This window comes from Dendropsophus ebraccatus, chromosome 11 (genome assembly GCF_027789765.1).
Source record: "Dendropsophus ebraccatus isolate aDenEbr1 chromosome 11, aDenEbr1.pat, whole genome shotgun sequence".
Lineage (NCBI taxonomy): Eukaryota > Metazoa > Chordata > Amphibia > Anura > Hylidae > Dendropsophus > Dendropsophus ebraccatus.
This window is the reverse complement of record NC_091464.1, coordinates 39,767,032-39,780,480: the sequence shown is the minus strand read 5'-3', so window position 1 is coordinate 39,780,480 and position 13,449 is coordinate 39,767,032. Positions and strand designations below refer to the sequence as shown.

General features: G+C 43.6%; 1 protein-coding gene across 1 annotated transcript in view; it reads left to right on the top strand.

Moving 5' to 3' along the window:
* The first annotated feature begins 8,576 nt into the window (after positions 1-8,576).
* The window catches only part of SMPX (small muscle protein X-linked), a 59,477-nt gene continuing 54,604 nt past the window's right edge, over positions 8,577-13,449 (top strand). The window contains exon 1 of the mRNA XM_069945566.1: positions 8,577-8,648. The gene's annotated coding sequence lies outside the window, so the exon portion shown is untranslated. The remainder of the gene's footprint in view (positions 8,649-13,449) is intronic.

Sequence of the window (13,449 nt, the reverse complement as noted above, 5' to 3'; positions counted from 1 at the left end):
TCTTCTGCAGCAGCATTGGGTGGAAAACTGGCAGAAGTGCTGTGGGAAGGAAGTAGACAGGGTGGGAGGGTTGTGAACAGCTGGGGGAAAGCAATGCATTCTGGGACTTGTAGTACTAAGCAGCTGCTCAACCACGATATACAGAACTAAGACCCTCAAACAAATGGATTTTTAGTAGCTTCAGAACTAGATCAGACAGGTAAGCAATGCTGTGTGCTTCTGCAGCATGTTAATTCTTTTATCTGATGTCGGAGTATCCCTTTAAGGCATGACGTTCATAGAGTTTGTAAGCTCTGATTGATGTATATAAAGAGCTAAGAGAAACTTTGTAACCTTTCATGCAATGAGAAATATGTATCTTTCCAACATCCAGAGTCAATAAAACTCTTAATAACCAGGAGATATGGCACGCTATAATGAATAGTGTATTCAAATAGAAAACTAATTAGCCTTCATTCACTCTCTGAGGCTTTGTCCTAGGAAAAGAACAATTAAATCACTTCTAGTCCATTATCAGTCATTACAGAGTATTGCTCAATTATCAAGAAATGTATTAAAGGGAATTTAGGTTTATTTTAACAAATGAGATTTAGTTTTTACAATGGAATTTAAGTTACTCATAATTTGATAAAAGCTGACGTCTACTATGCATAAAACATAAACATAACAAAAATCGGTGCCATTTTAAACCAGCCACACCATAATGGTATAGTCTTAAAGGGGTTTAAAAAAAACCCTTAGGGTGCCTTCACACTTGTAAAAAGAGTCACAATTCATATTGATGCCGATAGTAGAATAGATGAACAGCACTCACCAATCTGGTATAAATATTTATTCGTGCATCACACGACACCGAAAAAAACATCTTACATGTGGCATAGAACAACAGGGGGTTCCACTAGGCTACGGCCGTTTCACGCTGACGCGCTTCCTCTGGCCACTGGCCATTGTACAACAAAACACAGTTATCACTGAACTCAAGGAGAACAGTGAAAAAAAATTCCAATGAAGTACTCAATCAAGAGTCTCCACTGATGCCCCCAAAAATTTAAATATGCAAAACAGGAGTCTGTGGAGCCTCGGTTGCGAGTCTCAAAACACGGGATAGCCAGATATCTCTAGCCTGTTGCCACGGGGTGCCTCCATGATAGGGAGAGCACCAAACCACCCTGATAAATAGCCCCTTAAGTCCCACTCGGTTGCAAGTATTGGAACATAAATAGGAAAACACCATGGTGGCCCCTTTTTGTCAATGTCTAACTCAAGGTGCGAGTATTGCATTCTTGACAAGTGCTTGCCAAGGCAGGCTTCCATCCACAGACAGCCGTTTCGGGGTTTTTGCCCCTCGTCAGTGTGGAGTAGGATTCTGGCTAGTTGGGGCAATAGCAAATCGACCAACAAAACACAGTTATCACTGAACTCAAGTAGAACAGTGAAAAAAATTGCAATGAAGTACTCAATCAAGAGTCTCCACTGATGCCCCCCAAAATTTAAATATGCAAAACAGGTGTCCGTGGAGCCTCGGTTAGCCAGATACACGGGATAGCCAGATATCTCTAGCCTTTTGCCACGGGGTGCCTCCATGATAGGGAGAGCACCACACCACCCTGGCCATTGTAAAAAGAGGGTTGCTTTATATCATTTGACCTATGTTCAAGCTATTTGGTCCAAAACTCTCCACTTCAGTCTCCCACTGAGGACACACAGACCACAGGATATCCGACCTTTCCATCTAAACTTTCCAGCCGTCCTACTGTAATAACACTCTGGTCTTTCAGCACGTCTGGATCACTGGGCTCCGGTAGCAATTATGAGTGCCACGGTCACTCTTCTTTGACTTTTAACACAGGGTGATCAAATTAGTTTTTTTTGGTGTTCAAGCCACTGATAACTGCATCTTCCCGCTGACAGGTTCTGTGTAGCTGTATTTTATCCATTGTTATCGTTGTGATAGTAACAATTTACCTGTTTTCTCCACTAGGAAATGTGAAGCTACAGTTGTTTTATCGTGTACATAATGCTTTGGAATACTTAGTGTTCCAAAGGATTGTGGCATTTTAGTGTATCACTACAAGACAGTCTATTAGGGCAACATCCAAAGAAATAAATGGTAAAGAAACGGCCAGCTGCTGTTCCCCAGGGCAGTTTCTAGGTACTTTGGCCAACAGGGCCAAATCAGGTTTACACACTAGAGAATTTTAGGTCGTTTTTCCAGTAGACAAGTTCCCCCTTTAGGTAGTATCCTCAGTAACCAGGTTCAATCTAAAGGTAGTATCCCAATAACCAGGTTGCCCCTTTAGGTAGTATTCCCAGTAGCAAGGTTTCATCTGTAGTTATAATTCCCAGTATCAAGGTTTCCCCTGTAGGTAGTATCCCCAGTAGCCAGGTTGCCCCTTTAGGTAGGATCCCCAGTAACCATATTTCATCTGTAGTTAGTATCCCCAGTATCCAGGTTCTCCCTGTAGGTAGTTTTCCCAGTATGAAGGTTCCCCCTGTAGGTAGTATCCACAGTAGCCAGGTTGCCCCTTTAGGTAGGATCCCCAGTAACCATGTTTCATCTGTAGTTAGTATCCCCAGTATCCAGGTTCTCCCTGTAGGTAGTATCCCCAGTATCAAGGTTCCCCCTGTAGGTAGTATTCACAGTAGATAGGTCCCACTAGTAGTCACATCCCAGCACAATACTTACAATACCTAGCCTCCTTGCACCCATGCTGCACTCCGATGCCTTCTCTGCCTTCCAGGCACGATATTATTATTATTTGCGTCTGTGCCAGAATCGGGAAGGAACACGAAGAAGATGGCTTCCCCGTTTTCTTCAGACTGTTTGCAGCTGCCAGAGGATGTTGGAAAGCCAAAACCAGTAAAAACTGGGGAATTATGTAAATTGCATAAGTCGCATTGACTGTAATGGGAATTGCGCATACAGAGCAACCCCATGTACAGTAGCTGCCAGTGTAGTCAATGGGAGTTACACAAATTGCAAAACTCCTGAGCCATTCTGCTTCCTTACCATTGCTGGTGTCCGCAAAGAGGCCAGATGGGGCGAGAAAGCCATATTCAGTTGCAAGGGCATCCTGTGTGGTAGTATGCCTCTCCAAAACCTGCAGATAGTTGGCACCCCAACTGCACCCCCATGCCTTTAGGCAAAAAAGATCAGGACAGAAATTTATATTAAAGGGGAACTCAGGATAAGAAAAACTTGTTTTCTATTAAAGGTACATTTTGAAAAAAATGGCCCCTGTGCCAATTCACATTGTCTCCTGCTCCTGCTGCTATCCCCCTAGGAGACAAATCTTCCATGTCTCTGTCTCACATTGTAAGTGTTTGCAGATGATGCATACAGGGGGCAGGGCGTGATGTCACAGGAGGCTTGGCTGGATCCACCAATCCCCTGACTAATTCACCATCTCTAACCGCCCAGAAGCAGCTGCTGCACTAATTTTACTGATTGTAATGGGTGGAGGCTGTGATGATCACGAGGGAAAGCATTGCATTCTGGGAAATGCCAAACCAGGAAGAACAGAAACACAAAACAGAGCAAACCCCCACCCCCCACCCCCCAAACAAATGGATTTTTGGTAGTTTCAAAACTGGAATAGATAGGTAAGTAATGCGTTATGCTTCTGCAGAAGTTTCTTTTTTTTTTAACCTCTACCTGGAGTTCCCCTTTAAGCTGTACCTAGGTATAAACTATGTAACAGAGCTGAGTATAATAGTAAATAAGCATCCATGTTTGATTTAAAGATACATGATAAGACACATGCAGTGTATGTGATTTCCAGTGTTTGATACATCTAATCATCCTGTGTTTCCTATGAGCTGCTTTAGGCCATGAATAATATTATAGCTAACGAAAATTAAGAAAAATAAAAAAAAGTTTACGTATATTTTGCATATTGTATACTTTTCAAATAGTAGTTCCATTGTCCTCCTGGTTGACAAAGGTTAGGGACTGTCCCAAATGCTTCCAATAAATACTATGCATGTACTGAATAAAGTACAAATATACCGCAAAAATATCTAAAGATCTAAGTTTACATTGACGTCAAGATCCCTCAAGTCATAAAAACTAATTGTGAAGAAAGTAACATAACTATATATTGCTAAGTTTTACTTATTTCACACTAGTGTTTTTTTTTTTTTTTGAGGAAAGCTAGATGGAAAAAAATAGCTAGATATTAGACCTGACTTAAAGTCAAATATACTCTGACATTTGAACTGGGACATCGAAATATAATGGTTTAATATACCAATTTAATTTATCTATATTCCATAAAAAAATAATCTCCACTCTAATGGGTACACCCAGGACTTTTGTACAGCAGAACAGTTAAGTGCTTGTTTGGCATTGCTTGGATTGTTAGGGAGTGACAGTGTTGTAAGAGCATCAAAACCCAGATGTAAGCGGAAAAAGAAATATCTAGTCCAAGTATAAAAGTGTAATGTAGGAAGGGAACAAAATGAGCTCAAGAACAAGGCAGGCAGGACAGTTTTACATAACAATTAGTGTTGAATGAGCATTTAAAGTGACACTGTCACCTTTTTGCATTCTGACATCTCTACACAGGACATTAACTATGTCCCTGCAGCCCTTGTTTAACGATAATCGGGCCGTGGAATAGGCCCAGTAAACGAGCGCCGATCTAGCAGATCGGCACTCGTTTACCGGGCCCCTTAGGGTGGAATACCACCCTAAGACGTTAAGTATAATTTACCCTTTCTCCCCCTAATGGACAAAGGCTGTGAAAATGCATTATGCGTTAATCATATCAGCACAGTTGTGTTGATTGGTTCCCTTTAAAGGTTGGCTGATTGGATCTTTTGTATGGCTGTAAAATTTATCTGTGTCCACTGCACATCTCTCCTCCAAGGAATGTTGATGGTTGCCTGAATAATGCAGCGATCGTTTTTGCAGCCTTGCCGCGCAGTTCATCGTACCTTATAAAGACACAGCAAGCAAGTGCAGATCCCGTTGATCTGCGCTCATTTGCATCTGTGCATGGCCCTATATCGGGCCATGTAAAAATACCCTTAGAACACCCAGGTCTGGATAAGGATATTTCCCCCACCCTGTCCCTATTGACAGTTCTTACCATAGTGTCTCTGTTAAGAGTGTCAGCTATAGATGTCCCCTATCAGCTCCACAAAAGGATTTTGTATTCCTGTGGAACAATCAGTACTTTTATTCAAATGTATAAATGTTAACTTCCGAAGAGTTGTACATTTTATTAACCATTAATTGTTGTAATTGTGGTTATCTGTAAACACACTGGCAACTAATCTCTCAGTACAGACTGTTGTTTAATAGAAGCACTTAAAAGGGTACAATAGGTAATTACTATCAGGTTATCATAGTATAGTAGGGCATAAAACATTACATTTACAGGGACATGTAATTGAAAGTGATTAGCATAAAGCAAGGGCCATTTGGGCATTTATAAAATCATTCGATGGCCATACACTACATGGACGTGGCACTTAATGTTATACTGTCCTGTTAGCTGTAGTTACCCTGCCCCCAGTGGTGCCCTGGTAGCTGTAGTTACCCCGCCCCCCAGTGGTGTCCTGGTAGCTGTAGTTACCCCCCCAGTGGTTCCCTGTTTGCTGTAGTTACCCCGCCCCCCAGTGGTGTCCTGGTAGCTGTAGTTACCCCCCCCCCCCCAGTGGTGCCCTGGTTGCTGTAGTTACTACCAGGAAGGGGTAAGTATCCAGGGTCCCAGGTCAAACTTCTTAAAGGAGACCTGTCACCCCCCGTGCCAGGACCCTCTGGTGCAGACCCATATACTCACCGCTTCCGAGAAGTCCTGCTCCTGGACCCGCTCCCGCCACCGAGATATCTCCATCCCAAGCCATCCCAGAGATGAGACCGACGCCCAAAGAGAATGACTGGAGTCTGGGAGTGCGCGCACGGCTTCGGACGGAGATATCTAAGTGGCAGCGGGTCCAGGAGCGGGACTTCTCGGAAGCGGTGAGTATATGGGTCTGCATCAGGGGGAAGGACAGACAGCTATATGAAAGGTACCTTGTGTCTCCTTGATCTAACAGCTATCTAACAGTGTCAGCAGTTTGGAACATAAATTACAGCTGACATATTCCTTTTAACCCCTAGACGACCTAGGACGTACCGGTACGTCCTGGAAGTCTGTCCCCAGACGATCCTGGACGTACCGGTACGTCCTGAGCTATGAAGCGCGCTCCGGAGCGGAGCGCGCTTCATAGCAGGTGGGGGCCAGCTGCAATCAGCAGCCAACACCTCACCGTTAATGACACGCTGCAGCGATCGCGCTGCAGCTTGACATTAACTCCTTAAACGCTGCGGCCGCGGCGTTTAAGTGTAAGTGACAGGGGGAGTCCCCTGTCACTAACCGATCGGGACCCCCGCAGTGTGACTGCAGGGGTTCCGATCGTTAAAACGGACCGCCGGAGGTCTCTCACCTGCCTCCATGCAGTCCGATCGGCGCTCTGGTCACTGAGCCTGCACAGGCAGGCTCACTGAGCAGATCGCCGATAACACTGATCACTGCTATGCCTATGGCATAGCAATGATCAGTGTGAATAATAAAAATAATGTATGTACAAGTCCCCCAAAGGGACTTAAAATACATAAAAAAAAAAGTTAAAATCACTAAAATCACACAACCCCAAAATCCCCTCCCCCAATAAAAGTTGAAATCACCCCCATTTCCCATTATATAAATAAAACATATAAAAATAAATAAATAAACATATAATATACCGTAGCGTGCGTATTTGTCCGATCTATTAAAGTATAACAAAAGTCAGTGCGATCGGTGAACGGCGTACACGAAAAGAGGGGAAAAAATGCATGGATTACCGATTTTATGTTTCATTATATATAAAAAAAAAATATAAAAAGTGATCAAAACATCCGATCTTCACAAATATGGTATTATTAAAAACTAGAGATCATGGCGGATCTCAGTCATTGGCCCGGCCTGAAACACTGGGGGCCTCCACCTCCAGCGCTTCAGGCCTTGTCGGTGACCGAGAATAGACCGGCGCTGTGCTTGGGGAACCGGGCTCGCGGTTAAAAAAAAGAACCACAGTAAGGGCATCCCCGTTTATTGATGTTAAAATCTTAAAGTGATGTACCTGCTGGTACATTCGCTTTAAACATAAACAGGAACTCCTGTGAAAAATAATTTCTTAAAAATAAAACTGGCGTCAGTAAGTCCGCTGCAGGTCCTGCAGGAAATAAAAAAAATTTCCACAGTCTGACACTTTGCTCTCTGCTGCCTCCTTTGTTTGTGACAGGAATTGTCTAAAGCAGCAGCAAATCCCCATAAAAAACCTCTCCTGCTCTGGGCAGTTTCTGACATGGACAGAGGTGGCAGCAGACAGCACTGTGTCAGACTGGAAAGAATACACCACTTCCTGCAGGACATACAGCAGCTGATAAGTACTGAAAGATTTAGATTAAGATTTTTAAATAGAAGTAAATTACAATTCTGTATAACTTACTGACGCCAGATCATTTGAAATATTTTTTTTTTTAATTGGATCCCCATAATATTAAGTCAATAACGAATAATACAGAAACCCATGTTCTTTATATGATATGTAACAATAGTATAGTGTAAGATAATGAATGGAATTGATTGCACTGTGGAGCAGACATTCCTTTGCTGTACCTAGGCACATGCACCTTGCACTTTATCATACATCGGAGCCTCTGGCAAACCCAACCTGTTCATTTATCACATGGTCACCCATTCATTTGTATAGTTACACGTAATATAACGTTCCCTAAACTGTTTCCCCCTTCTGTTTCCCTTGCTCTATTTCTCTGACTGTTCCTGCACTTTATATGTTTACCTGCATCAGACATTGGCGTTGTTACTGGCTCATCCTGTAATTCTAATTATGTACAATGGCTGGACCATGGACAAATAAAGCACTTATGCCCGGTGTCTATGAAAATTAGTCTGTAAGCTCCAACGAGCAGGTCTCGTCTATACTCTGTATTTTGTATTTTTTGTTATTTTTATTAACTATGTACTTATTTATTCCAATTTAACTGCGTATTATGTACCTCTGTACTGTATGCATAGAAAAAAAAAGCGTTGCGGAATCTGTTGGCGCTATACAAATAAATTTATTATTATTATTTATTATTATTCCCCTGCAGGGGCCACTGTAGAGAACATGTATGTCAGGCTGTAGCTTTCAGCATTTCTAAAGTTGTCCATGGGAAAATCAGAATAAGGGCTTCAGTATAAATAGGTAAAGCCCTTTAAAGGAAAGTTTGGACCTGACTGTGGAATATGTTGGCCCCATATCAGCAACAGGTAATAACATGCCATTTCAGCAAGCCCTGCTATCTGATGGGAACTTTTATTTTATTGCGGCAGAAGTTCTGTCCTTTTTCAGATATACTTTGTGTAGCGCACAATGCTGGCACTTTGAGGAATCTGCTTCACTGCCAAATGTAGCCAGGCATGCAGCTTAATATCAAAAGAAAGCATTGCAGCATGCTAAGTATACAACACATTGAACAGGTCACACTTATACTGAGTTTACAAAACATTCAGCTTGACAACCAGTATCACGTCACAGAGCACACGGCAGGGTGTGGAGAGGTTCTGTCACTGGTAAGAGCTGCATATACAGCAGGCAGGTGAAGCAAGGTAAGTAACCTGGTAGGTTTAGGTGCACAAGGCAAAATTTATCTCCAAGGACAATGGGACAAACACTGGATTATTAAAAACATAGCAAACTGTACATGGCCAAGTACAAACTACATGAACATTAGCAATTCAGTGACATGTTCACCACTTCACCTACTGTATGTATACTCTACATATAATCAGGGCCGATTCTGGGGTCTGTGCCGCCTGAGGCAAACCTCAGGCCGCCGCCCCCCTCACTGGCACTCGAACCACCCCCGCCCCCAACCCCCCCTCCCCCCCCCCGGCAAGCCCACCACCTACATACACTACCGCCCCCACCTCACTGGAACAGCCAGGGGCCGCGGCCGCCGGACCTCTTCAAGGCGGATCTGCCCCTTTTAAAGTAGGGGGCTCCGATACCACTACCTGTTCTAACCAGTCCATTGAGCTTCCGGGACAGGTCACCTGATGCACGCCGGCCCCGTAAGCTCACAGCTCCAGCCCCGCGCGCCGCACCGGCTGGAGCTGTGAGCTTACGGGGCCGGCGTGCATCAGGTGACCTGTCCCGGAAGCTCAATGGACTGGATAGAACAGCTAGCGGTAGCGGAGCCCCCTGCTTTTAAAGGGCAGATCTGCCTTGAAGAGCTCCGGCGGCCGCATCCCCTGGGTGTTCCAGGGAGGTGGGGGCGGTAGTGTATGTTCTGGAGGGGCCCGGCTACAACTGATAATCTGGGCGGCCCAGTGGGCATTTGCCCGGTCCGCCAGATTATCAGCCGGGCATGCCGCCCCCTGCAGGACCGCAAAATCTGCCGCCTGAGGCGGAATACTCATTCCGCCTCATGGCAGAAGCGGGCCTGCATATAATGGGACAAGTAAATGTCTGCCACCGCCACTGCTGCATCATGTCATGTTTTGGTATTCCCACTTATTGAAACAAAGTGAAAGTGTTCAAGATAAGTGTGAATCTGTCATAAGGAATTTCTTATGACAGATGATTGACAGATTTTGTTTATTTCAAAGCATTGATTATTCATGAAGAAGAGGGATGAGGAAGGAGGTTGAGGCAGCCAGTGTGGAACAAACAACTCCTCTTTGACACCTTATTACAAAAAGCTCGTATTAGATGGGCCAGTGCATATGGTAATCTCACGTCTCGTGAGATTACCATATGCACTGGCCCATCTAATACGAGCTTTAGGCCTTATTCCCAAAGAAGCTATGGAGTGTGTCACACTCCATAGCTTCTTTGGGAATAAGGCCTAAAGCTCGTATTAGATGGGCCAGTGCATATGGTAATGGTAGACTATTTCATAATCGTGCGGCCAGGGCTTCACAGAGAGATATGCAGATGGCAGCCGCTAATTTTTTGACAGGTTGAAAGACAGCAATCAGCCAAAAAGCGAGTGTCTGCTTGCTCGTCGCCTGATCACTGTCTCTATTTACACAGGGCTTTTAGAATGCAACAGATTTATCAAACTGCCTTATACACTGATAAATCTTGTTTGGTTTACACTGTTTAAGAACTTAGCTCTTTCCCCCCTTCACTTTTGTAAAGAGTTGAGGTCCCAGTGATCAAACCCTTATTAATCAGCTAGTTATCACCTATCCTGTAGATAGGTTTTAAAGGGAACCTGTCATTAGGTTTTAAAGGGAACCTGTCACCCCCTGTGCCGGGGTGAAGGCCGCCCGACCCTCCGCTAGAGCCCCGGATACTTACCCCATCTCACCAAGTCCCGCTCCTGGAGCCGGTCCCGGGACAGAGATATCCTCGTCGGAAGCCTGGCGCGCGCGCTGCAGAGGCGGCTCCATTCATTCTCTATGGGCGTCGGACCCATCTATGCAACATGCGCCGAACTTCTGACAAGGATATCTCTGTCCCGGGACCGGCTCCAGGAGCGGGACTTGGCGAGATGGGGTGAGTATCCAGGGCTCTAGCGGGGGGTTGGCCTTCACCCCAGCACGGGGTGGGGGGGGGGGGCGGTGGAGAACGGGTAGGGGGTGACAGGTTCCCTTTAACTTTGAATTTTGAGATTACCTCTTTAAATGCATAATCACACTAAGGGATAATAATAGTAATAATAATAACAATAATAATAATAATAATCACAATGATCATAATTGCAACTCAGCCACATTAATGCATTCCATGTTGAATAAGTAAAACATTTTTTAGAAATATGCAATATTTTCCTGTATTGTTTTCAAAAGTGAATTTCCAGTGTGGGATCCCTTTTATTTGGAAGGTAGTGTTCCTGGCCTCCTGCCTCTTTGCCATCAGCAGTTTTACAATATACTTAAAAAATGTCAACAACTTTGTTTTCAATTTCCCCCATTAATTATGAATCGTGTCTTGTACATTTTTTATAACAGAAATCTGAGGATTCCTTTGGCGGTGACCTTTCCCCTCCTTTGTGTCTAATGTAGTTTCCTCTCTTTTTTCCCCAATTCTTTATTTCTTTTCCTTTATTTTCTTTTATTTATTTTTTTACCCCAAATTTTTTAAAGGTATTATCCAGCAAAGATCTTTTTTCTTTTAAATCAACTGGTTTCTGAAAGTTATATAGATTAGTAATTTACAAATCTTAAGTCATCCCATACTTATCAGCCGCTGTATGCCCTGTAGGAAATTGTGTTTTCTTTTCAGTCTGACACTGCTGACCTCTCTGTCCAAGACAGGATCTGTCCAGAGCAATAGCAAATCCCCATAGAAAACTTCTGCCTCGGACAGAGATGTCAGCAGAGAGCACTGTGTCAGACTGAAAAGAACATACATTTTACTTTCCTTGTAATCAGGCCCTGGTTTCTCTAAGGCTGATTTTATAGGAGCATATTAAATGTGCAAGTCCTAGCCTGATCACATTTTTCAGCACCCAAACCAACAGCATATGTTCTGCTTCCAAAAAATCTGACAACAATCTCCATTATTTCTTCATATCGGCCGTCAGTATAAAGTGTATGGGATTCTCTTGAATGTCCACCGCTAGTTGATGTCGTTGGACATAGGGGTCGTGCATGATGAAAAATCACCACCCAACCCCTTTGTTCTGGGAGAGAAAAGCCAGAGCCAGAGCCATAGAGAACACAGGAATGCTCTGCCATGCCAAACATTCCTGTGTATAGGAAGGTCGGGTGCTGGATGGGAGACATAAAAGACACTCAAGCAATTGTTCACCCATCAGCCATTGAGGATATATGGCCACCTTTTTCATAATTTCAGATGTGGCAGAAAAAAATCTTGCTCTAAGGCTAATGCATAATGAATAAGAAACTCCATATACATTAACAGGGTACTCCAGGCAAGAGATTTTTTTTTAGATATGCCCTGAAAATAATAAAGCACACTTCCAAGGCTCCTGCGCTGCCGCTGCTATCTTACCGCTCTGGCCACTTCCAGGTCCTGGGCCTGTGACGTTGCAGGCTCACCCAGCCTATCAGCAGCTGCAGTAATGTCCACCTCAGTCACTATTTGACTGGGCGGGACTGCAACGTCAGAGCCCCAGGACCCAAAAGTAGCTAAACAGCGGGACAGAGTGGTAGGATGGTAATGCAGAAGCCAGGGAGGTATTTGTGCCTTATTATTTTCACACAACCCATCCCCGGGCATATCTAAAAAAAAAAAAAATGTCCTTTGCCAGGAGTACCCCTTTAACCTCGTAAGGTAGGATGCCAATTTTCGTTTTTGCATTTTAGTTTTTTCCTCCTTGTGTTTAAAAAGCCATAGCACTTGCATTTTTCCACCTAGAAACCCACATGACCCCTTATTTTTTGCGTCACTAATTGTACTTTGCAATGACAGGCTGAATTATTTCATAAAGTACACTGGGAAACCAGAAAAAAATTCAATGTGTGGTGAAATTGAACAAAAAAACGCATTTCTTTTATTTGGGGGGTATTTTGTTTTTACGCTGTTCGCCCTGGGGTAAAACTGACTTGTTATATATGTTCCTCAAGTCGTTACGATTACCACGATATATAACATGTATAACTTTTATTGTATCTGATGGCCTGTAAAAGATTCAAACCATTGTTAACAAATATATGTTCCTTAAAATCGCTCCATTCCCAGGCTTATAGCACTTTTATCCTTTGGTCTATGGGGCTGTGTGAGGTGTCATTTTTTGCGCCATGATGTTTACTTTCTATCGGTACCTTGATTGCGCATATACGACTTTTTGATCATTTTTTATTACATTTTTTCTGGATTTGATGCGACCAAAAATTAGCAATCTTGCACTTTGGGATTTTTTTGCGCTGACGCTGTTTACCGTGCGAGATCAGGAATGTGATTAGTTAATAGTTCGGGTGATTATACACACGGCGACATCAAACATGTTTATTTATTTATACTTATAACATGGGAAAAGGGGGTATTCAAACTTTTATTAGGGGAGGGGCTTTTTACTAATGAGAACACTTTTTTTTTTCTTCACACTTATACTAGAAGCCCCCCTGGGCACCAGACACGGATATCGCTCCTCCGGGACAACTTTGACAGCTGCATATGATTACCTTATTAGCGGGCACAGCGATTGAACCGTGCCCGCTAATAGCCGCAGTCCCGGGCTACATGCAGCACCCGGGATCACAGCGGTTCAGAGCGGGGTCGCCGCGCGGCCCCGCTCTGAACACCTCTTGCGGACGCATGACGTACGGGTACGTCATGCGTCCTTAAGAGGTTTGTATAAACTTTTTATACAGATTTGCATTACAAATGCGGTGCAAAGTCTGAATCCACATAATAAACGAGTGAAGTGGAAAAATTATACTATATGCAAATAAGGTTTTAGAAACCTCATTGACATATATAATACTGTATAGA